The sequence below is a fragment of the Opisthocomus hoazin genome, chromosome 1 (assembly GCF_030867145.1).
Source record: "Opisthocomus hoazin isolate bOpiHoa1 chromosome 1, bOpiHoa1.hap1, whole genome shotgun sequence".
In the NCBI taxonomy this organism is placed as follows: Eukaryota; Metazoa; Chordata; class Aves; order Opisthocomiformes; family Opisthocomidae; genus Opisthocomus; species Opisthocomus hoazin.
In genome coordinates, this window is record NC_134414.1 from 121,386,575 (window position 1) to 121,411,336 (window position 24,762).

The 24,762-nt window shown below is 39.4% G+C and overlaps 1 protein-coding gene and 1 pseudogene across 4 annotated transcripts in view; both read left to right on the forward strand.

Moving 5' to 3' along the window:
- CADM2 (cell adhesion molecule 2) overlaps positions 1-24,762 on the forward strand; it is a 756,516-nt gene that overhangs the window by 385,769 nt on the left and 345,985 nt on the right. The window lies entirely within an intron of this gene.
- Positions 16,789-16,907, forward strand: LOC142364306 (5S ribosomal RNA; annotated as a pseudogene).

Here is a 24,762-nt window from a genome sequence, read left to right on the forward strand (position 1 = left end):
GAAATACACCACAAGCCTATAAGATGTCAGAATGATCAGTGTGTCAGACCAAAAGCCTTTTCAGTATGTAAAACCTGCATTTACCATACAGGTAGAGGTGTATTTCAAGAAAGAGTAACTAACTAAAATGAAGGAAAGTTACATCTTCCAATTTTGTAATGAACATGGCAGTGAAAATTATGTCCTTTTGCTTTCTCTCTTCCAGGATCTTTTTTGTTCTCTCTTGCACACCCCAGGAATCTCTTAGATATCCCCAAGTTTCTCCTTTAACTGAAGTTTTTCCCTCTGTGTGTCTCCTGGACCATCTTTCAGAGTGTCTACTTGTTTTTTCTCCACAAGAAGCTCTCCCTGTGTGTTTCGTGACCCCGTGCTGGCTGCTGTCACTCACACATGCAAGTGCTGGGGTGCCATGGGCAGCAGTTCCAGCTGTGTTGATGTATGTGTCCTGGTGTTGGAACTGGCTGCGACTGACATGGAGTGACTCATGGCCTCCTCCCTCATGGGTCACCCTGCAACTCCCCACCACCCAAACTCTGCTATTTTTGACCAATATAACTGCGATCCATTTTACTTACCAAAATATTTTCATAAATATTTTCTAAAACAATAACTGTTCAATAACTGAATCCATCTAAACTAGAAAGGCAGACCAAGGCAGAGAGAAGAAACCAAGCACAAAATGAGGTAAGGCTTCCTGTCTGTGGTTGTGTTGGTGGTTATCATCTGACCCAGGCACAGACCCCAGACTCTTCAAGTCCAGCACAGTATCACCAGGTCCTGATGCCACCTTTTTCGATCACAGGAAGGTAACAGGACTCAGCATAGTTGTGAATACCATGACTAAAGATCCTGACTTGTGAGTTCTGATGTCATTAGCAGTGATGACGTAAAATGCCACCATCCATTGCTAGCAGCTAGCGGTTTCCTGGGGGTTACAACCGCAGGGGAGCACACTGGCTAACACAATTTAATACACCAAAGAATGGTGCTTTGAGAAGCAGAATCACATCCACTTCTGCTGCCTGCTTAGTTGTGACAGTCCTGTCCCCCCAAGTTTTCTGCCAGATAGCTGGGAGCAACACCACCTTAAGTTACACAAGTGAAATTTCTGAGAGTCTATATAAAAACCAGGGGCATTGTGGGGAAGAGGTGAGCTAATGGAAGATGAGAATATCTTTCAGTAATTTCATTTTATATTGAAAATAATGCTATTTTGTTTATTTATTTTCATTTCTTTTAAACATCTGTGATTCTTAACACTATTAGTAGATAGTAAAGTGCTATCAATACCCAAAATCCAGTTATCTAATTCCCTTTGTGGAATTTACCTCCATTTAGCTTACAATTGTTGGCTAGTTTCCAGTAATAACTGATTTGTTGCAATGTACTCGTGTATGTGCATTTTTTGTTGTGAGATAAAAGCAAAACCAAAAATAAAAGCTATATTGCAATGGAAGTATGATTGAAGCAAAGTCATGTATTACAGTAATATTACAGTAATATCGATTACAGTAGTACTGTGTAGTGGAAACTGGTGGCATGTGTTTATGCTTTTTTCATCTTTGGTTAAAAGGGTGGTATACTATCTCTGTAGGTATGCCTTGAATAGTGATCCATTAAAGCTTAAAAATTTTTCAAGTCCTTGGAAAGGGAGTGCTTTGAGTCTATATGCATGTGTTCTCTATTGTGACTGACACAGTCCTTTCATTATCGAGAATATAACTTCAAGAGAGCTCTTCAGTAAAACTTATTTTTGAATGCTCTGTGTTTGAAATTATTTTGTTTTCTGGTATTTGATTTAAAACAAGACCGAATCATGCATGACATTGCAATTAAATAATGAGATAGAGAATGAATGAAGGCAAAATGAGATAATCAACATATATAAGCAGTTAATCATGCAGATGTCTTATAAGCAACGACACGGAGGATTTCTAGCCATGGCTCATGAAGAAGGCTTTCAGTACTGACTAGGTCTAGACTTGGGAGTGTTGGATTAAGGTGAATTTCCCTGCATCTGCTCTGCCTGGCTGCCAGACACTGAGACTTTGAACACAAATGTAACACAGATTCAAGCATAATACTTAATTCCATAAAATTAATTTGAAGATAAATTTGTAGTGTTTGTGAAGTCCTTAAATACATCAGTGGAACACAGTAGATATGTTCACGTGGAAAATAATTATTTTATGTACTAGATACTAGGTAGATGCTGGTTTGTGTTTTAAAGTATAAGGCTATACAGTGAACATAAGGATGAAAATAAGTTCATAATGAACTCATTTACTGCAATGTGTGGGAGTCATGATGGTGAAAGGTGATATTTTACAGTTTAATTAGGAATTGTAGCATAATATACAAGAACTGGATTTTACAGGCTGCCTTGAGCCTAACATTTCATCCTTTTGAATATTTTGCATAGCAACCGTCTCTTTGTATGATTTTGTGGATGCAATTTAATATTTATATAATGGTAATGCCCATGGGCTTGATCACGATCAAAGACCTGTTGTACTAACATGCATATAAACACAGTTTCTTTGCTGTTAACTGTTTCTCAACTGGAACTTCTAATACAGTGTTGTCAAATTAAAGCTCCAGGGGAAATGTGTCATGTTACAGCCTCTTCTAGATTAACAGAACTGAATTATCACTTTTAAAAGCGTAATATTTACATTCTTTGGAAGAGACTTAGGACACAGAAACTTCCTGGAAGATGAAATAAAGCTGTAAGGAGCGTTAAAAATGCAGGTCCCCGTAAGAACAAAATTACATTTTTGTGGCAGAGTCGTGTAGGGACAATTAGGCTACATATGCTTTTTAAAATTTTCTTTCCTATGGGATAGTTAACTGAGAGATAATGGGCTGTAGCAGTCTTGAAGAAAATGGCAGTGTTTTTTCTCTCTGCCTGCCTGGTACAAAATTAATATAAAGAACATAGCACTGTGACTGGAAAAAAAAAAGCTCTTAAGCATTACCCACATTCAAAAGATAATACTCTTAATTTATTGGAAGGAATGTTTTGACCAAATCGCAGGCTGAAATCTTCAGTACTGATTTTTAGATAATTTCTCTTCAATGGTCAAAGAGGAGAAACAAAAATAATACCAGGCTTCAAAGATTTAATTTTCGAAGAAAGATTAAGAAGCTTATTTTGACCGAAAAATAAGAATGTATTTCATGGTGATTTTAATGAAATTTATGTGTTTAGGGAGAGGATGGCTAATGTTAAATGAACTCTTGATTCTTGCAGGAAAAAAAGAGGGGGGAAAATCAAAACAGATTAGGAAAGACTGAGAAAAAGACAGCTCAAGCAAAACATTTTTGCACATAGAGTAATAAATGTATGGAAAATATTACTGGAAAGGTTTTTTGAAGCATGAAGCATTGATGAATTCTGAAGGCATCTAGTTTAGTTTCTGAGGATAAGATATGGAAATGAAATAGCAGAACAGAAGTAAGGAAAGCATAGATAAGGTAGATAAGATGCCAAGTTGTTTTCTTTTCTGGAAATTTAAGTACTCAGTAAGAGTAAGGGAAATATATTTTAAAGCAAATTATTCTATTTTTCTTTTTCAAAAGCATCCTTAAGAGATGAAAGCAAGATTTGAACCTCTCATGCATCATATGCCTGCTGAGATGCACTCTAAGCTTAACTGTTCACTATGCTTTAATGACTGTAACTTCAGATTGTACTGCTTAATACTTATGGGTTCTTCCAATTTCCGGGAGAGCTTTTGTCATTTTTTCCTTTGCTGGAATTACTGGTGATATGAACCTAGTCAACAAGTGCATTGTTACTGGAAAATGCATGTGGGTTGCCCCATGAAACATACCCAGAATCTCTTGATATCAGCAATAAGCATGTGCTAGTGTAGCCACTGTTTTCCATGTAATAGAAGACACATAGCACTGGAAGATGAGCCCTTCCAATTCTCAGATTTTGTCAAGGAAAATGATCTTAAGTATTTCATTGATTATGTTTCCTGTTGGTGCCAAAAAAAATCTGAATTTTTATGTGTGTTGCCTGTTCGCTGAAATTCATGCGGATTTGTCAGGGATAGCTTTCCTGGCTCATATCAGAATTGTAACTAAGGAAACTTATACAAAAAAAGTTATGGTGTGTAAGGTGCTTCATGGTATTTGCACAAGCATATGCTCTTTAACCACCTCACTTAAACCAGCTGATTCCTGACTGAGGCGGAGGAGGAGGTGGCATGAGCTACCTGGTATTCTGCTCTGTGCCATCTAACAGGTCTTGAGTCTCTTGCCCAGCTGGCAGACTAAGCAAAGGAAGGGAAAGAAAAACCTAGAGAGCCAATTTTGTCTGGACCTTGCTGCTCCCAAATCTGTTGATCTTGCTCTGTTTTCCACCAAATGGCTGGAGTAAGCAAGCCTCCACAGTACAATCCTGAACATTGTGTGCAATGGCAGGCTGGCCTTCCAGAGCTGGATCTGGTACCTTGACTGAGTTTTGGCAGAAGATGTTTAACGCTTCAGCAAAAGAGAGGAAGAAAAGTAAAAGTGCAGATCAGCTGACTTGCTGAAATCTGATTTTCTGTTGTTTGTGAAGCTGTTACCTCTAGCATTACAGATGAAGATGAGCAGTAGAAATTGTCTGACCTGAGATAAAAGAAAAATATTTACTGTCTGGTAATTTGGAGTTATAGAGTATAATACATAGAAAAGCAGGCTGCACTGTGTTTGCTAGTTACAAAACCAATTGTTATGAATACTGAGTTTAAGTAGTGTTTAGATTTAAAAATCCTAATAGATATGAAAATACTTTCTTGGACTCATTTCTCCATAGTATTCTTCTCATGAGCTTTTCTCCTTTATCAGAAAGATTTGTTAAATATATCAGAACTACTCAAATGTCCATTACTTTTTGACTTCTCTCCTGTTTCTGCCTCCTGCTTCATGGGATGTAGGTTGCTTAGTCATGTTAAAGCTTTTCCAGAGCAGACTTCCATACTTGGATGCATTTCATGAGACTATAGTAGCCCAGGGCTGTCATAACCCACCACAGGAGTATGCAAGATAGTAGATAAACTGTAAGTACTAGCCCTTCTGTTCAGACTTTTGAAAATGCTGAAAATGCATTTAGCAGCATACCAGATATAGCTGACTACCCTTTTTACTTGGTAAGTCTTCTGAACTTATGATGAAATAGAAGTTATGAATTGAAGTAAACACCTGCCAAGTTAACAAGTGCATTTCCCCTCTTCAAAACTGACTATCCATATTTCATGCAGGTTGTAGCATCCATTTTCCATAGAGGCATCTGGATCAGAACAGGCTTTATAGTGTGCTTAAGTCAGTAAATTATAACATCGGAGGAATATGTTTACAACAATTTGAGGAATGCCGCAATTTGCAACCTGTGCAGTACTTTTGCAGTGTTATTTGTGGCTAGGTGGTATTGCAGAAGATATGGAGGAAATGTTTATTGTGCCTTTTTATAAATGTTCTCCAATGAAACTCCTGTTAAAAAAAGATTTTTTTAGACTAAATGTGCCCAATTCAGCTGTATTTTAGTTTTTGTCCCTCTCTGTATTTCAGTGTTAAACCAACAGAATTATGAAGGTGATCAAGTACTGCCTAGTTAGGTTCTGTCATAATTAAACTTATATGACAGTGGAGAAAGCAAGCCACTCTTCCTTATTTCTTCCTCTAGGTCATGAATATGCCAGCTAATATAGTTCTCTAGACTATCCGTCCCTTAATATTCAGTGGAAAAAACCCAGGTATTTTTAGGGTCTAAGTCATCCCAATATTGAGTAGGTGCCTAAAACAAGTCGGATGGATGAAACTAAAAAGCTGTGTTTTTTCTCTATGAACTCTAATAAAGGGGGGTGTGTCCTTAGCTGTCCGAGCATGACACCTAAAGTTAGGGGAGCTGGATTGCATGTGTTTCCTTTGCTGTACCACCTCCACAAGATTTGTTTATCTTTATTAAACCAAACAGTCAGAGGATTATAATGATTTTATGATTTCTACTTCATAGATTAGTGTTACCTGGCCTGCAGCTATCAGCAATGTGTTGCCTTTTAGACATGGAGATGGCTTCTGGCAGCAGAAGGCTACTGCTGCTGTCTTGCCATAGCTGTGAGGAAGATGTTTCCAGCACAGTCTTAGTGCCTGAACCATACTAAGGCACTACATGGTTCAGGATTCAGTGAAGTTTGGGAACCAATGACTGTTAAAGACATCTTACTCTTGCAGTTTTAAGAACTACTTAGATACCTTTTACCTATGAAAATGTTCCTCAGTTAAAGGGCATGTTATTAGTAAAATTCCTCTAGCTCCATATTCACACACCTATATACAGGGAGCTCTGTCAGTGAAATGGAAGTTAATGCTAGTAAAGCACCACCTGAAGCTGCAATCCAGCTAAAACAAAACAATCCTTTCCACTTTAGCCACTGCCAGGTTACACTGTCAGGAGGACATAATTTCAGACCCTGTCTTTTCAGCTGCTTTGTATAAACTCAGACTTAAAAGCAATTACAATTAAAGGTTTTCAGTTTAGGCTTTTATTAAAATGTAGGCATACATCTCCTCTAGACAGAAAGGTAAATTTGTTGAAGTGAGTACAGTTGGGGATTTAAATAAAATCTGGTTATTTAAAACCCTTTTAATTTATGTTGCTGTGTTCCCTGATCTTTGAACCTTACCTCAAAATGTAATTATCTTAATAACTACTACAAAATGTTATGACAAATTACAACACGATATACACTGCAATGCAATTTAGAGATGATCTTAAAATAACTAGTTGTAATTAATGACCAAAATACTAATGAAGTATTTAAAATACTTCAGAATATGCCACAGGCAAATTTGTGTATGAATTTAAGGAACATACTGAAGTAGTGGTATTTGTATGTGAAATATTAGTAGTTGCTACAATTTTTGGCAAAAAAGGATGTTTCAGCGCAAGATTTAAACCATTGGGACTTTTCTTCTTTGTTTCTCTTTTAGTCTGTAGCAACACTGATTTAACAACTATAATTTGGTATTTTCTTTTTCACTTAGTAGACCAACAGGATAACTTAGATCTCAGTTCATAGTATGATGTTTTGTTAGTTGAAACATACTGTTTATATGAAGTGATTGTTTCTAGACAGTAGAGCATGCTGGAATTTAGGCCTTGTAAACAAGCTCTTTAAATTTCTGAACCTCCTGCCTGATCTGTGTCTTCCAGATGCTTGCGTAATAGGGGTCTTTATGGAGAATTCATAGATTATAATCTTATCATTTAGACTTTTGAAAGGTCTTTAAAATATTTTGCTAGCTATTCAGATCTGCTGGAGATCACAATTTAGGCCAGCATCTTTTAGTCATTATGTTAATTTTAGGCCAGACTTTACCTTTCTTAGACATACTGCTGAGGCAATCTATCATCATGCTAAAGCAAGGGAAATTCAATTCATCACTGTTGGATTCTGATGCAGGGCTGTAAGGGGGATGCAAGTCATCTTCCTGGTAGTAATCAAACAGCTGTGATACATGCCACTTTAAGCTTGTATCATCCTATAATATATGGGTTTTGTCTACGTAGGTGCCTGCTACAAAGTCTTCTGATAGATGGACTGTCTTGCAGAGGTTTCGTTTTGTGGAGTTTAAGGCTGTGAACTAGTTATTGACAAATACTACATCATCAGTTCCAGCTGAAGACACAGACTAATAAGTGGAACATTGGCACTAATCCTTATTTAATCAACCTTAAAATGGTAATTTCAAATTGATGAGGGCATAGGGAATAGATTTTATACTTTTAAAATGCTACTAAAAATACCAGAAATATGTGTATACAACCCAAGGATGAAATTAAAGTGCATTCTGCATGTATGGTGAGTGAAGCATGCTACAGAAAGCTGAGGTTGGAGTCACACTGGGACCAAAGAATTCCTTGGTTTAAAAACAATGCGCTCCCCCTCTGTGTTCATAGAGTGTTTGTGGGAATCCTGTTGCTTTATTTTTGTTCTTTGGCTTTTTGTTATGTTACTCGAGTCATTTCAAAAGCTGTTTAAACATGCTAAGGCATTAAGAAACTTTAATAATAATTAAAAAAAAATGTAGCAAGCTAAAGCTTCAGAACTCGTGGAACTGAATTCTATTATCTAGCTAATATAGCCTCAGTATTGACAATAATTTCCCAGTCCACTTTACTTTATATTTAGAGAACCTAAAGCTGATAGTTAACCCTTTGATTTGTACAACATAACTCACTGGTTTTTATAATGTATTTATTTGGCAGGCTGTTTAAAAATGGTACTAATTTTTAAGTATCACCTCATTTAAAAGTAGAAATACTTTCTAACTGCTTGCAGTGTTTCAGCAGAAAGACACACAGTGTAGCAGGGGAAGATTACTTGCCTGCTCAGATGGAGTAATACAAATATTTTATAAACTGTACTGAGTACGTCAGCCTCCAAACACCAGTCTCAATCTCTTTTGAAGCTTAGTTAGGTGAACCGTGAAACATGTTACAAGCATACAAGTACTTTAGTCAGTTTCTGAAGTTCCCTGACTTGAATCTTTTGAGACTTGAGGTTTATCTAAATACAGTTAATTAATCGTCTAATGCTGGAAAGTAGCTTCATTGAAAGCTGAGCTCAGAAATATGAATGGACACAAAATAAAAGGGTGACCATAAGATATATGAAGTATGGTAGTTGTGCTGTTGTACAGACCTGGTTGTTTATCTTCAGCCTCATCTGCAAGATATAAAGTTTATTTGTTGTATTAATAAGGACAGAGGCTTTAGTCTCACTTTCAACTGGAAAAAAGTTTTAGCTATTGATTTAACATAACCATTTAACTTACTTTATGATAGGATACCACTGGAATTTAAAGAATAACTTAGAAATCATCTAATATTCAATCATCTAATATCTAATTTGGGAGGTCAGCAACTTGTGTCTCTTTAAATGGCAACCACATACTTCTTACTTGAAGAGAAAATATTATTTCTTATTATTACCAGTTTCTAATGGATAAACCTCCAGATGCAATAACAACGCTGCTATGTTACATAGACGTGGTGAGCTGTTTGAGTACAATTGTGGCCAGCAGGTCGAGAGACGTGATTCTGCCCCTCTACTCTGCTCTGGTGAGACCTCACCTGGAGTCCTGCGTTCAGCTCTGGAGCCCTCAGCACAAGACGGACATGGAACTGTTGGAGCGGGTCCAAAGGAGGGCTACAAAAATGATCCGAGGGCTGGAGCACCTCTCCTGTGAGGACAGGCTGAGAGAGTTGGGCTTGTTCAGCCTGGAGAAGAGAAGGCTGCAGGGAGACCTGATTGCAGCCTTTCAGTACTTAAAGGGAGCCTATAGGAAAGATGGGGACAATCTTTTTAGTAGAGACAGCAGTGACAGGACAAGGGGTAATGGTTTTAAACTAAAACAGGGTAGGTTTAGGCTGGATATAAGGAAGAAATTCTTTACAATGAGGGTGGTGAAACACTGGAACGGGTTGCCCAGAGAGGTAATGGAGGCCCCATCCCTGGAAACATTCAAGGCCAGGTTGGACAGGGCTCTGAGCAACCTGATCTAGTTAGTGGTGTCCCTGCTTGCTGCCGGGGGGGTTGGACTAGCTGACCTCTAGGGGTCCCTTCCAACCCAAAACTTTCTATGATTCTATGATTCTTCTAGCTGTAGCGGAAAACATTCAGACCATGCTGACTTGTGCTGGCGAGAATTGAGGTGAATTCATCCAGTGATGGATTCTGTGACTTAAAGAAGTCTGCTATTGGCACCTGAGTTACGTAAATTAATCTAGGCTAGGATAGCTTGTTACACTGCAGCATAGACTCGTTCCAAGGCAAGAATGAAGAATGCCATATCTAGAAAAGATTTCAGTGATCTTATGTAAAGATAGTTGCGTGGATAACAGGAACATTATACTACTATTGGCAATATTTTGTCTGTTCTGTGAGTAAGAGGTACCTGACTGAAACAGGAGCAACCTGCAACTTTTACTCTCAGCAGCAGTTCAAGACAAATAATTAAGCCAAACAATTTAAAACAGTAGCAAAAATGTGAATGTGATAATGAACTTAACCTTCTATTTTCTTCTTTGAGTTCTTTCTCCAAACCAGCAAGCAGAGTCACAGCATGTTTATAAAGCTTCTGACAGTTGGCACAGTAAATCTGCTAGAGATCATTTTGCATTCTTAAAATAATTTTAAACTGAATTTTCTTGCTTCATTGAAATAGCCAGCAGATTTACTTGCATGTACATTTTTAGCTATTCCAGAAGATTCTGATCAACTGGTGCAGCAGTTCTGGAGTTAGCTTAGAGACACATTTACAAAAAAGAAGTGCATCTAAACCTTATTTTCAAAAAACTGCACCAGGAACACTGGGAGATATAGAAAGCCTAAAGCAATTGATATGACACCTGGACTACTGAAGATAAGTAAAGCAGATACAGAGAAATGGGTTATGCCCTTTGTTAACTAGTAGAATTCTGAAGGCATGTTATAAGCTTATGCTGTGACTTTCTCCCTTTTCCTTTTGAAAACACCTCAAACCTAACAAGCGTCCATGAATGCATGCAAACACACAAACAAGGCAGATTTATTTTTTAAAACTCTTGGTATATATTGAATGTGACCGTCTCCTTTGAAAATATCGTACTGTGAGTAAAAATAACTAAATGCTAGCCACAAACAATTATAGGACCCTTTTATGGGTAAGTGTATATATTTGGAAAGTCTTTTAAAGTACAGCCCTGATATAGCCATTTAGACCATCCACAACTATTTCACTCATTCTAGGATCTCTGTCTACCTTCTGCCTCTGATGTCCCCTCATTAGAGGTAACCCTATGCACTGTGTAATGAACCCTGCTTAGAAGAATTTCCTTCTTTTGCAGAAAACAGTAAACTATACTTTGTAATTGCTCTCTAATCTTTTAATTAAAAATGATTGAAGAGCTCAGAGAGTTGTCATCAGCGGCTCTGAGTCTAGTTGGATGCCAGTAACTAGTGGTGTCCCCCTGGGGTCAGTACTTGGCCCAGTCTTATTCAACTTCTTCATCAACTACCTGGATGAAGAGATAGAGTGTACCCTCAGAAAGTTTGCTGATGACACAAAACTGGGAGGAGTGGTGGATACACTAGCAAGCTGTGCTACCATTCAGCGAGACCTGGACAGGCTGGAGAGTTGGGCAGAGAGGAACCTGATGAAGTTCAGCAAGGGCAAGAGAAGGGTCCTGCCCCTGGGGAGGAACAACCCCATGCACCAGTACACGCTTGGGACGGACCTGCTGGAGTGCAGCTCTGCGGAGAGGGACCTGGGTGTCCTGGTGGACGACAGGTTAACCATGAGCCAGCAGTGTGCCCTGGCTGCCAAGAAAGCCAATGGAATCCTGGGGTGCATCAAGAAGAGTGTGGCCAGCAGGACGAGGGAGGTTCTCCTTCCCCTCTACACTGCCCTAATGAGGCCCCATCTGGAGTACTGCATCCAGTTCTGGGCTCCCCAGTTCAAGAGAGATGAGGAGCTACTGAAGAGAGTCCAGCGGAGGGCTACAAGGATGATGAGGGGACCGGAGCAACTCTCCTATGAGGAGAGGCTGAGGGAGGACTGGAGAAAAGCCAATGTCACTCCAATCTTCAAAAAGGGCAAGAAGGAGGACCCAGGGAACTACAGGCCGGTCAGCCTCACCTCCATCCCAGGAAAGGTGATGGAGCAGCTTATCCTGGAGGCCATCATCAAGCAAGTGGAGGAAAAGGAGGTTATCAGGAGTAGTCAGCATGGATTCACCAAGGGGAAATCATGCCTGACCAATCCAATAGCTTTCTATGATGACATGACTGGCTGGGTAGATGAGGGGAGAGCCGTGGATGTTGTCTACCTGGACTTCAGCAAGGCTTTCGACGCAGTCTCCCATGATATCCTCCTAGGGAAGCTGAGGAAGTGTGGGCTGGATGAGTGGTCGGTGAAGTGGATAGAGAACTGGCTGAATGGCAGAACTCAGAGGGTTGTCATCAGCGGCGCTGAGTCTAGTTGGAGGCTGGTAACAAGTGGTGTCCCTCAGGGGTCAGTACTGGGCCCAGTCTTGTTTAACTTCTTCATCAACGACCTGGATGAAGAGTTAGAAATTACCCTCAGCAAGTTTGAGCGAGGAGTGGCTGATACACCGGAAGGCTGTGCTGCCATTCAGCGAGACCTGGACAGACTGGAAAGTTGGGCAGAGAGGAACCTGATGAGTCACAGAATCACAGAATCACACAGAAGTTCAACAAGGGCAAGTGCAAGGTCCTGCACCTGGGGAGGAACAACCCCATGCATCAGTACAGGCTTGGGGCGGACCTGCTGGAGAGCAGCTCTGTGGAGGAGAGGGACCTGGGTGTCCTGGTGGACGACAGGTTGACCATGAGCCAGCAGTGTGCCCTGGCTGCCAAGAAGGCCAATGGCATTCTGGGATGCATTAAGAGGAGTGTGGCCAGCAGGACGAGGGAGGTTCTCCTTCCCCTCTACACTGCCCTAATGAGGCCCCATCTGGAGTACTGCATCCAGTTCTGGGCTCCCCAGTTCAAGAGAGATGAGGAGCTACTGGAGAGAGTCCAGCGGAGGGCTACAAGGATGATGAGGGGACCGGAGCATCTCTCCTATGAGGAGAGGCTGAGGGAGCTGGGCTTGTTCAGCCTGAAGAAGAGAAGGCTGTGAGGGGACCTACTAAATGCTTATAAATATCTGAAGGGTGGGTGTCAGGAGGATGGGGCCAGACTCTTTTCAGTGGTGCCCAGTGACAGGACAAGGGGCAATGGGCACAAACTGAATCGTGGGAAGTTCCATCTGAACGTGAGGAAGAACTTCTTCCCTCTGAGGGTGACGGAGCACTGAAACAGATTGTCCAGAGAGGCTATGGATTCTCCTTCTCTGGAGATATTCAAGACCTGCCTGGACAAGGTTCTGTGCAGCCTGCTGTATTTGCCCCTGCTTCGGCAGGAGGGTTGAACTAGATGACCCACAGAGGTCCCTTCCAATCCCTAACATTCTATGATTCTGTGAATGCCTTACCCAAAGAACAAATTTAGATGTAATGGCTTACAGAAGCAAAGGGAGAGAGAAAAAGAAATGAGAATATGATAGACTGACCTTGTGTTTTATAGAATGCTTTTCAATAGTCCCTTGGTAAAGCATCAGAAAAAACAGGATGACATAGGTGAATTTCAGTGTGGTTGATGGCCATAAGCTGCAAGCCTGTCTGTCCAGTCCAGAAAGGACAGAGGATGCTTTCTGCTTATAGTTTTGCTGGAATCAGTTTCATTGCTCAAACAGAAAACGCACAGAACACAGGGGAACCTGCTTGATGGAAGTTGGGTACATGACACTAGTAAGCTTTTCCCTTTATTTCTTCCCCATTGCTGCTGGGCAAACCACAAACATCTGTCTTATTTCCGTAGCTAGTTCACCACAGGGTCTTTTGCTTGTTTGTGTAGTTACTTAATTCCTGTGTAGACTATAACTGGTCAGCTGCTGAACTAGCTTAGGTCAGCTTAGTCACCATCTGTCAAGATGTGCTTAAATAAAGAAATCTCTCTCAAATAACCACACAGTGACAAATTCTTTCCTAAATAGCTTTTGAGAATATGTTTTAGTACCTAGTGCACAAAAAAAATGGGAAGAAGTCAAAGATCATTTTCAAGAGCAGTTCAGCATTAGAAATGGAGAAATTTGGGCAAAATGTGATGTATTATAGAGTAAGCTTCCAACACTAACCAATAGAAACTATGAAATATCATTATTAATTGTATAATTAGGTAAAAAATTCTCAGTATTTCAAGTACATAGGTTTGAGTGCAGCAGTCCTGGAAATCATACTCTCTCGTATTGAAAAAAATCTAACAAATACTTTGGCAGTGAGCAACCTATTTCATCTGAGTCTCCTTCAAAATGTGCATTCTTGCTACCTAGTCAAAACTATCAGCTAAAATTGCAGTGCACACTGGTGACTGTAATCTGGCTGATGAATACTAAACCTTTACAATATATTGTGCAAGACCAATCATTTTTATTCACTGAGCTCAATTTTCATTTTTTAATTAATATTTTCATCACTTATCATTGCATTTTTGCTAATACAGATTATATAAAATACCAATTAAAAATATGGTATAATAACCAAAATAGAGCAGTTCCAGATCTTTTTTTTTTAATTATTTTTTTAAAGTCAGAGGATCAGAATGTTAGTTAATTGGTTAGTTACTGGGAAGTGTGGTAATTTGTTCGAATTTGATGTGGTTTATACAAGTACTGTAGAGGTAGGTATTTATACATCTCATGTCCAAAAAGCTCTACGTCACATGATGTTGATCACAAGACAGATGGACTTTGTTACCTCAACACGATAGCTTGAGGATGTTATGATGATTGATTTATACCAGTCTACAGTTCCAATTACTTGTATACTAAAAGGTTGGTTTGAACTTGGAAAAGAGTAGTTTAGCTTTTTATCAAAGGAAGTATGCCAGCAACTGTAATAATTTGCTCACAGAAATGCAGACCTAGGCTTGGCCCTGACCCTGATTTACCATTCTTTTTCGTGTCAATAATGTGCAAGTAAAAACTGTTTTACAAAGTTAGATGGCCAAAGGTCAGTGGTCCTCAGAGTACATCATGGAATTCAGTGACAGTTTTAAGATGAAGTGTTGTGTTCTACTTTTTGAGAGTATCTTTGAGGTAATAACTCAACTACAGTGGCAAAAAGTATTTGAGGTTTGTGCTTAAGATAAAAGCATGTATTTGAGGCTTTTGTCTTGTGCTAGATTTTGAAGTCAAATTGTCACTTTTTTTGTAGCCAGGCACTGAAAAGCCACTGTCTCTAACAAAAAAGCCAGGAAAGCTTCTTCCAAAGTCTTTGACTTAATCAGACACGTCATTTATTAAGCCTTATTTAGTGGATTTACAAGTTCAAGTTTTTGAGAAAGCTTCCAAGTTGCTACCTTGCCTAACTCATGAAAAGGCTTCTTATAGTCTGGAATAGATAAGACTGCTGCAAGAAGTGTAGCACAGTGCCTGCTGGCAAGGGAAAGGGTTTTATTTCAGATAATGTACTGTGCAGAAACTGCCAGAGATCTGGCTCGCCCTCACTCAGGAAGTATCTTGATCAAGATAAGGTCATGACAGTCACTCTCACAGCCTTCAAGGGGAAGGCTGCTGGCTATCTAGAGTTGCCATTGCACATGTTTATGAGGGGTAACTTCCAAAAGCTGCAAATATTTCAGATCAGTTACCGGGGAGTAGTAGTGTGACTACTATTTTCTGCTGTTTTACTGTTGTGATGACACACGTCATCATGTGGAAGTCAGGAGTCAAATTAATTTTAAATTTCCATGTCTTTGTAATGTGTTATGAGGATATGCAGAAGAACAGAGGCTAGAGAGGTTGTTGCTAGAAGAAACCAACTTTTGTTGGTGTTGTGTTTACAACCTTAAATGCAAATACAGATAAGTTAGTAATATATTTTTGTTCAGTGGGAAACCTTTGATATTACAGAGACCATTCTCACTTCCCCTAATCTTTACTTGTTTGGCTTGACTGTGAGATTTTTTGAGAAATTTCTTATGACAGAACTAGACAAGGAAGTTTTAAAAATACTAATGAGTCCTGCTTATCCATACTGAAGATAGTTTAAATTTAGATCAAAATGTCAGTAGAAAGCTTGAGTGGTAAATAAATTCATATCTCCTAAGTGCACTCACTTTCAGCTCCTGTCTGATGAAGTAAAGTTTGGATAACAGATGAAATGTAAGTGCAGAGATGGCTTACTAGAAGCAGCATTCGTTTCAGATGTCAGTGTAATTAATATTCTAAAGCCTTCACTTTCACGTAAGACATGGATGTCTTCAGCTGGTATGTTAGCTCTAAAGGTATAAAAGGAACTCTCAATAATTAGACAAGGTGAAACTTGAGTCTTCTGGAGAATTAATTTGTTTTGTATAAAAAGTATATGATGCCGTGGAAAGCTGGAGTTGAAGACTCTATAGTTGGAAGGCTATTTAGTAGGTATTCTTTATTATGGCACCAGGCACACAGGGGACCTCTCCTCCAATTACAATCACTCTAGTAAGTGGAAATTTTACATTTACGGGTATCAGTCTCATACTGAAAGAGTTGGTGTCTATACTGATTCATGTAAGCAGGCATTCCTCTTGTAAAAGCTGAAGGTTATTGATGAGAAAGACTGACTAATTTGTTTTACTGATGCTTAAAAGTATGTGTCATCTTTTTCAGGAGTACCAACAGAGTATCAGTATAATCAGATGAGTCGCAAAAGCCCGACTGTCAATGTTGTATTATTAAACAGATAATTTAAGTGTTACCTCAGAGATTTTTAATCCAAATGGATTAGTATATTGGAAACTATCTATGTGTAATCTCAAATAGGCAATATGGTTTCTGCACAATTTCCATTGCAGCTTTTAATGCTCTTTGGCAGGTCTTGACCAAAATCACCTGAAGCTCTCTGATATTTGGGCTGTTTATACCACTGTAAGAGTATCATGATTATAGAGGAAGTGCCAATAGTTGCAGTGTAATTGAAGGTGCATATATATTAAGAAAAGGTTGGAGGGGGGGAGAGAGATTTTAGATGAGAATTAAAAAGGCAAAATGTTATTTTTAGGTTTTTTTTTCCTCACTTATTACTTTATACATTCTGTGAGACAAGGGAGGAAGCAAGAACCGACCTCCACAGCAAATTATTTGATGATCTGGTATTTCAGTGTTGGATTACATTTCTGGCCCTTTCCACTGCTCACACAGCAAATGGCCTCTGGCCATACCACCCTGAGAACGCCTGATCTCATCTGATCTGTGAACTTAAGCAGGGTTGGGCCCGGTTAGTACTTGGATGGGAGACAGCCTAGGAATACCGGGTGCTGTATGCTAAAAAAAAGTGGTTCATCTTGAGTGCACTCACCAGGCATGTGAAGGATAATGAGGGGATCAGGCCCATCCAGCATGGGTTCATGAAAGGCAGGACCTGCTTGACCAACCTGATCTCCTGCTATGACCAGGTGACCCACCTAGTGGATGAGGGAAAGGCTGTGGATGTTGTCTACCTAGACTTTAGTAAGGCCTTTGACGCTGTTCCCCAGAGCATCCCTCTGGAGAAACTAGCTGCCTATGGTTTGGATGGGTGTACTCTTTTCTGGATAAAGAACTGGCTGAATGGCCAAGCCCAGAGAGTGGTGGTGAATGGAGTTAAATCCAGCTGGCGGCCGGTCACAACTGGTGTCCCCCAGGGCTCAGTTTTGAGTCCGGTCTTGCTTGACATCTTTATCAATGATCTGGATGAGGAGATTGAGTGCTCCCTCAGTAAGTTTGCAGATGACACCAAGCTGGGTGGGAGTGTCCATCATGCTTGAGGGTAGGAAGGCTCTGCAGAGGGATTTGGGCATACTGGATCAATGGGCTGAGGCCAACTGTACGAGGTACAACAAGGCTAAGTGCCAGGTCCCACACTTCGGTCACAACAACCCCATGCAACGTTACGGGCTTGGGGAGGAGTGGCTGGAAAGCTGCACGGCAGAAAAGGATCTGGGGGTGTTGGTTGGCATCTTGCTGAACATGAGCCAGCAGTGTGCCCAGGTGGCCAAGAAGGCCAGCAGCATCCTGCCTTGTATCAGGAATAGTGTGGCCAGCAGGAGTAGGGAGGCGATCGTGCCCCTGTGCTCGGCACTGGTGAGGCCGCACCTGGAGTACTGTGTTCAGTTTTGGGCCCCTCACTACAAGAAGGACTTAGAGGTGCTGGAGCGTTTCCAGAGAAGGGCAATGAGGCTGGTCAAGGGTCTAGAGAACAAGTCTTATGAGGAGTGGCTGAGGGAGCTGGGGCTGTTTAGTCTGGAGAAGAGAAGGCTGAGGGGGGACATTATTGCTCTCTACAATTCCATGAAAGGAGGTTGTAGTGAGGCAGGTGTTCGTCTCTTCTCCCAGGTAACTAGCGAAGGGATGAGAGGCAACAGCCTCAGGTTGCATCAGGGGAGGTTTAGATTAGATATTAGCAAAAATGTCTTTACTGAAAGAGTGGTCAGGCATTGGAATAGGCTGCCCAGGGAGGTGGTGGAGTCCCCATCCCTGGAGGTCTTTAAAAAACATGTAGATGTGGCACTTCAGGATATGGTTTAGTAGGCATGGTGTTTTTTGGGTAGATGATTGGACTTCATGATCTCAAAGGTCTTTTCCAGCCTGTGATTCAGTGATCTCTGATACATGTTCTTTCAGACTTGTGTACCCGATTGGCGATGACAGTTTATCCAAATGATGGAAGTCAGGGAAAGAAGTCATACAAAAAGCTGATGATTGTGTCTTATGCACAGCCATTGACCTTCCCTTTTTTCCTGGAGCCATTGTGTTGGGCTCTCTCTATGCTTTTGAATTAGAGCAGCTGTCTGAGCTGCAGGGCAGGAGACTGGGATGAGCTGCCAGATATTGGACAGCTCATGAGGGAGAAAATGAGAATGGCAACAGAGGAGGAGGAAGATAAAATTTTCATGATCTATAATCCCTTTGTAAAAAGAAGTTTAAAATACAGTACTTGAACTCCATACTGATTAATACTCGGTTTAGATTTCATTAATTGAATATGCTTATTGTAAGATAATTTAGCAACATATGGGAGAAACTTCATGCATCAAGCATCTTGTTAGCAGCAGCCTATCAGTAGCTTGGCGTGGAGTTGTTTGTAACTGTCTGATACTGTTGCTAGTAAAGGATGTAGTAAATGTGCCTGGTGGAAGTTATATTCTAAAGAGGAAAAGACATTTATAAAGTGTCTTTTTCAAATAATTTTATGCTTGCTCCTTTCTTCTTTTAAATTAATGTAAAATCTATAGTTGTATTACTCCTTGGCATTCATATTGAAAACTTTATCTCACTGCTCTGAAGATCTGAATAGCTTCCATTTTCTTCATCAGTAGTTTTTGATCTTTGGCAGTATTAGGAATGTTGGCCATATGTATACGTATATTGTATGTGTGTATGTATAACTGTGTATGTATGTATGTTTTAGAAACTTCTAGTTATAAGGCTTAGATGGGGAAAAAAATCCAAGAAAAATCTGGAAGAAAAAGGAACCAAAAAACAAATGCCAACAAAACAAACAAACAAACCAGACCCTTTATCTTCAGAGAGTTCTCCCCTGTATTATATCTACTGAGAGATGGATCATACTGAATTAAACTGTTAGGGCCTATAGACTTTTTTCTTACTTCCCTTGAAAGTTAATTTCTAGGGGGGACACTGTGTTCATCTGTATGGGAGTACAATCTTTCATGAAATCAGAAGTGTGAAGGCTGATCCTTATAGCAAACAACAAAAAGAAGAGAAAATTATCGGTAGTTAACGAGAGGTACAATAGTAAAAGACTTGTTCTGAATGCTATAGCCAAGAATATATTTCAGCCCCAGAGGGTTCTCTTTCCCTTCTCCTCCCATGGAACCCCTTTTTCATCTCATCTCTGCCTCATACCTCTTATCTTTACTCCTTAAGCTTCAGCATGAAAATCATAAAAAGGCAGGAAGTTGTGGCTGTAGAATCTTGAAAGAAGTATGGGAGAATGAAACTCATCTTCAGTCATAGGGACAGAAAAAAATTACATCTTGCGGGTACGAGGCTTGCTGCCACCTTTGTTCTTGATTTTTAGAGGATGCATTTACTTATTGGTGGATCTGATAACAGATTTATTATCTAAAACTTTTAACTGGCTATTTGTTACTTTCAATAATGTTATATTAGAGATTATGGTTGTTTTAATGAGGCATGCATTTCCTTTTCCCCAATTAAATGATGAAGCAAAGATATTTTTTCAGACTAACAAGATGAAAATAGAACAAAAATCTCTGGCTTCGGACTTTCTTTCTGAGTCTTAATCATCAACAGCTTCTTAACATTGGTTTCAGAACCCTGCAAATGGATTCCATAATGGGAATGCATTAATGAAAAGAGCATAGATGTAACATTTTATATGTGCAGATCATCACTGCAGACCCTAGACATTCTCCTGCAATACAGCAGAAGCAAATGAGACACTATGTGCTGTTTTCAAATGATGTAAATGTGTATCATAACATCATGGATTACAAAGGCTACAAAAAATTTCTTAGGAAGATCTGGATTACAAGATAAAAAATTGTTTCAATTTTCATTTAGAATTTTTCTTGATACTGTTTCTAATGTAAGTTCTAATGTGATCATTGCTTTTTGAGTACCCATGTTCTAAATTAGTAAAAATATAATAACTAGGAACAATGTTACCATGTATGAATAGAAACTTACTCTTAGATCCATTTCATAAGTAATAGTTCAAAAGAAATAATCTGATTTTTTTTTAAAGTACTATTTAGTATAACTAGCTTGTGATAATTTGTTGAGGTGTGACCTGACTCTTCAATATAATAATCACAAGAAAAGCCTTAACTTATTTTTCTGTCTATGTACTTACATTTGAAGGCAGGAGAGATTGGCTGAATGTGCTAAACGAAAAACTTCTGCAGTCTGAATAGAAAAGTATATAAGTATTCTTATGTGTTACATTTATAATATGTAGAGTTCTGCATTCAAATATAATTATGATAATATAGAGATGGATGTAAAGATCACTTCAAATAATTCTCAAAAAAAAAAAGAGAAACAGAAATTGCAAGCAATTAGTACTGGAATCAAACATTTAATAGAGTCTTAGTGCATTTAAAAGTGCTTAGTACTGAATGGTGAATTGTACCATTCCATTAACTGCAAAACAAGCATAATATAGACAACTGTTTCAGTAGATGAATTTGTATTTTGTGATGCGTGATGTAGGCACTCAATAGGATAGTATCATTCAGAATCTCTTTTACCTTGAATCACCTCCAACAGACAACCCTATCTTGACATTACTTATTTATTAATTTTGCTGACAGAGTATTTGAGAGGGGGTGGAATGAGAAGGGTACTGAAAAGCCAGTATCTATGCAGAGGTAGAGTTAGTGTTCCGTAGAGTCTGTGCTATGTAATAGCCCCTATCCAAGTTCCGTGATGTTCAAATTAAAACAAAAATGTAAGAAGATTTTATTGCAGTGGACAGATCTCTATTAATGGATGAATGGCAGAATATATTTAAACAGCAAAACAATTCCAAAGAATTTTTAATAAGAGCATATTAGAAGATCCTGACAACTCTCCAGGCTTGTAGAAAATTTGAAAAGCATAAAATAAACATTAAAAGTACATTTGATACTAAAAAGCAATCTGGCAAATGAAATAGTCTTGTATACAAATTATGAGCTTGCTCTGAAAGTACCAGCTCAGCAAATAACCCATAATATAATTGCTTTTCAACAAGATCAAGGAAATTAAGCTGTCAAGTGATTAGAACAGCACATACTGGGGGGTATAAAACAGGTACAATAGCCAATATTAATATGCTGGCTTACATCACAACAAAAATGTGGCAATTTTAAAAATTTTTAATTTTGACACATCAAAGCCTTTTCATCCTCCAGTAAGTATTGTTTCCTGGTTTTCACCGATTGCATCAGTTCTGCAGCATTTTAAAATTTTTTATTCTCTTTTTTGAATGAAATTTTAAAAAAGTAGCCAGCAGATATTCATGTCATTGCAAGTGTCCGTCATCCCATCATGTGTATCAAATGCATTTTAATCCCAGAAAACAATTTTGAAGTTTAAGATTTGTTTCTCCATTGTCTTTTTTTCTACTGTAGTAATGCTGTTTGTAACCGAATACCACATACAGAGTTCAGAATGTGTTTATTGTTGGATTCACAATTTTAAAAAACCTAACAAAACTGTTGCAGGTAGAAACTGTTGTTGGACAAGTAATGAGTTTTGACAAATTAATTGTATATCACAAATGTAGCAAATATTAATTACTAGCCTGGCTTACTGCTCAATTTCAGTACCAAAAAATGGAAAGGAAGCTTGTAAGGAGGAAGGAAAAAACAAAAAAAAATCTGTTTTTACTAAGCTTTATAATGGCACTAAAAAAAAGGAGGCTTTTGTCTATTTTCTCCAGTTTCTTTCATCTTTCTTTTGGAAAGTTTCAGTATCTCAAGTTTTAAGGATTCTCCTGACAGGTATTGAGAAAGCTTGTTGGTGTTTTAGTAAGATTCATCTGCTTATTTGCCCACTTAGACTAGCTGTGTGCATATAAGAAAAGCAATCACGGCTGCAGATTGCAAGGGATGGCAGCAGGACTAGGAAACACAGAGAAACTTGCAGGCAGAAGCAAATACAGATTAAAAAAAAATTAATGTAGCTACAAAGATTAGTTTTACAATCATCACATATACTTCAAATATTGTGTCAGGAAAATTGAAACTTGTTAAAAGTTAATGCCTTTTTTTCTTTTCAAATATGGTGCACATAATTTGGTGCTTTTGCATTCACCTTTTTTGTTCTGTGGTTAGTTTTGGTTATATTAAGGCTTTCATTAAATAAATTCATACTAGACAGTGGTGTTATTACTGAAGTGGCAATTTTTGTTTATAATGTGAAAGTTAAATATATTTATTTAGCCTGATAATAAAGTGCCTGTAGAGCATACTGCCAACAGGGAGACCAGCTGCCAGATCAATTATCTGTGTCTCTACCTCTTCTGGGGAAAGCAAAGCAAGGCTGTGTTATGACCAGTGGAGAAGTCTGAAAAGATTTAATCCCCAGTTCAATGAACAGTTCTCTTTCTTGAAATGACAGTCTCAAATTTAAGTGAGGATCTTGTGAAGTTGGGGGTGTTTACATAAATTTTACCTAAGAAATAAATTGCTTAAAATTGGGAATCCGGAGAAATGTACAAACAGTACAGGAAGCAGTAGCAGTGCAAGACAAGGACTAAAAGCAAAAAGGACGTTTTGTGTTTCTCTCAGAAGGTATCCCTCTTTCTGGATGGACATTAATTTCTAAGAAAAATGGTTTTATGCAGTTTCAAAATACTGAAGAAATAAAGTACTGTCCAGCAAGTGACTGTCATGTAACAGTACCATATATACATGGAAAATACAAAAATATAACTAGAAGTGTGAAATAGCATGAATGTTCTAGAGGAAGAACACAGAATTACCCCCATGCCTATCCATTTTGATCTGCATAGGCTGATTCACTTACATTTGTTCAATCCTATGGTAATGCTAGATGGAAAAATGATTTGCTTGAAGTTAGTGATTTAACGTGATCTGGTTTGAACGGGTGTTTGTTTTTAAAGCAATCTTGGTGGTACTGTCTTTGTGATTCCTATCCTAACTTGATTTTGAAAGACAAATCTTGGTGTCTAAGGATTTGTTTCTGGGCTTTGAAGGAAGGAAAAGAAAGAGTAAGGAAAGATCTTGCTCTTTCTTGTATGGAAACACAAAGGCCACTTCTGAGATGCGAAATCAAAGCCAATACTAGATGTCAGAAAGTACAAGGAGAAAGTGGAGCCATAGTTCAAGCTGCTTGCCCTGTGCATTAACCAGCAGTGAATCCGAATGTAGTTGGCTAGCAGGCTATGTGTACTGCCTATCTTTTCACCATCACTAGGAATTTGTTAACCAATAGCTTCAAAAGCATTTGTCAAAAGGTTAGAGGTCTTCAAGATATTCATTGTCCAGAATTCCGTGAATGCAGGAATGGCAAGAGAATAGTAATAACTCTCGGGGGCGGGGAAGGGGGGGGGAGAGATGATTTCTGTTCTGATTGAAACAGCTGCCTCACTGGTCAGTACAAATATACCAGCTAGAAAATCAGCTCCTGTCTAACCATGGTTATGTGTTCTATTCTTGTACAGTGAGTGTTTCATGGAAGGGATATGGCATGGCAATTTTTATGCTGGAGGGAAGAGATTGAGTAGGAAAGACAAATATGTAGGAAGACAAATAGTTTTGTTGTCCAAAGAAAACCTGATAAAATCTTAGTGAATGGCAGCGGTCTGGAAAATTGTATTTAGATGTTTTCTTAGTACAATAGTAGAGTCATAATTTAAGTTGGAAGGAACAGAATCACAGAATCACAGAATCACAGAATCACCGAATAGTAGGGGCTGGAAGGGACCTCTGTGGGTCATCTAGTCCAACCCTCCTGCCAAAGCAGGGTCACCTACAGCAGGCTGCACAGGAACTTGTCCAGGCGGGTCTTGAATATCTCCAGAGAAGGAGACTCCACAACCTCCCTGGGCAGCCTGTTCCAGTGCTCCGTCACCCTCAGAGGGAAGAAGTTCTTCCTCACGTTCAGACGGAACTTCCTGTGCCTCAGTTTGTGCCCATTGCCCCTTGTCCTGTCACTGGGCACAACTGAAAAGAGCTTGGCCTCATCCTCCTGACACCCACCCTTCAGATATTTATAAGCATTTAGTAGGTCCCCTCGCAGCCTTCTCTTCTTCAGGCTGAACAAGCCCAGCTCCCTCAGCCTCTCCTCGTAGGAGAGATGTTCCAGTCCCCTCATCATCCTCGTAGCCCTCCACTGGACTCTCTCCAGTAGCTCTTCATCTTTCTTGAAGTGGGGAGCCCAGAACTGGACACAGTACTCCAGATGGGGCCTCACCAGGGCAGTGTAGAGGGGAAGGAGAACCTCCCTCGTCCTGCTGGCCACACTCTTCTTGATGCACCCCAGGATTCCATTGGCTTTCTTGGCAGCCAGGGCACACTGCTGGCTCATGGTCAACCTGTCGTCCACCAGGACACCCAGGTCCCTCTCCACAGAGCTGCACTCCAGCAGGTCTGTCCCAAGCCTGTACTGGTGCATGAGGTTGTTCCTCCCCAGGTGCAGGACCCT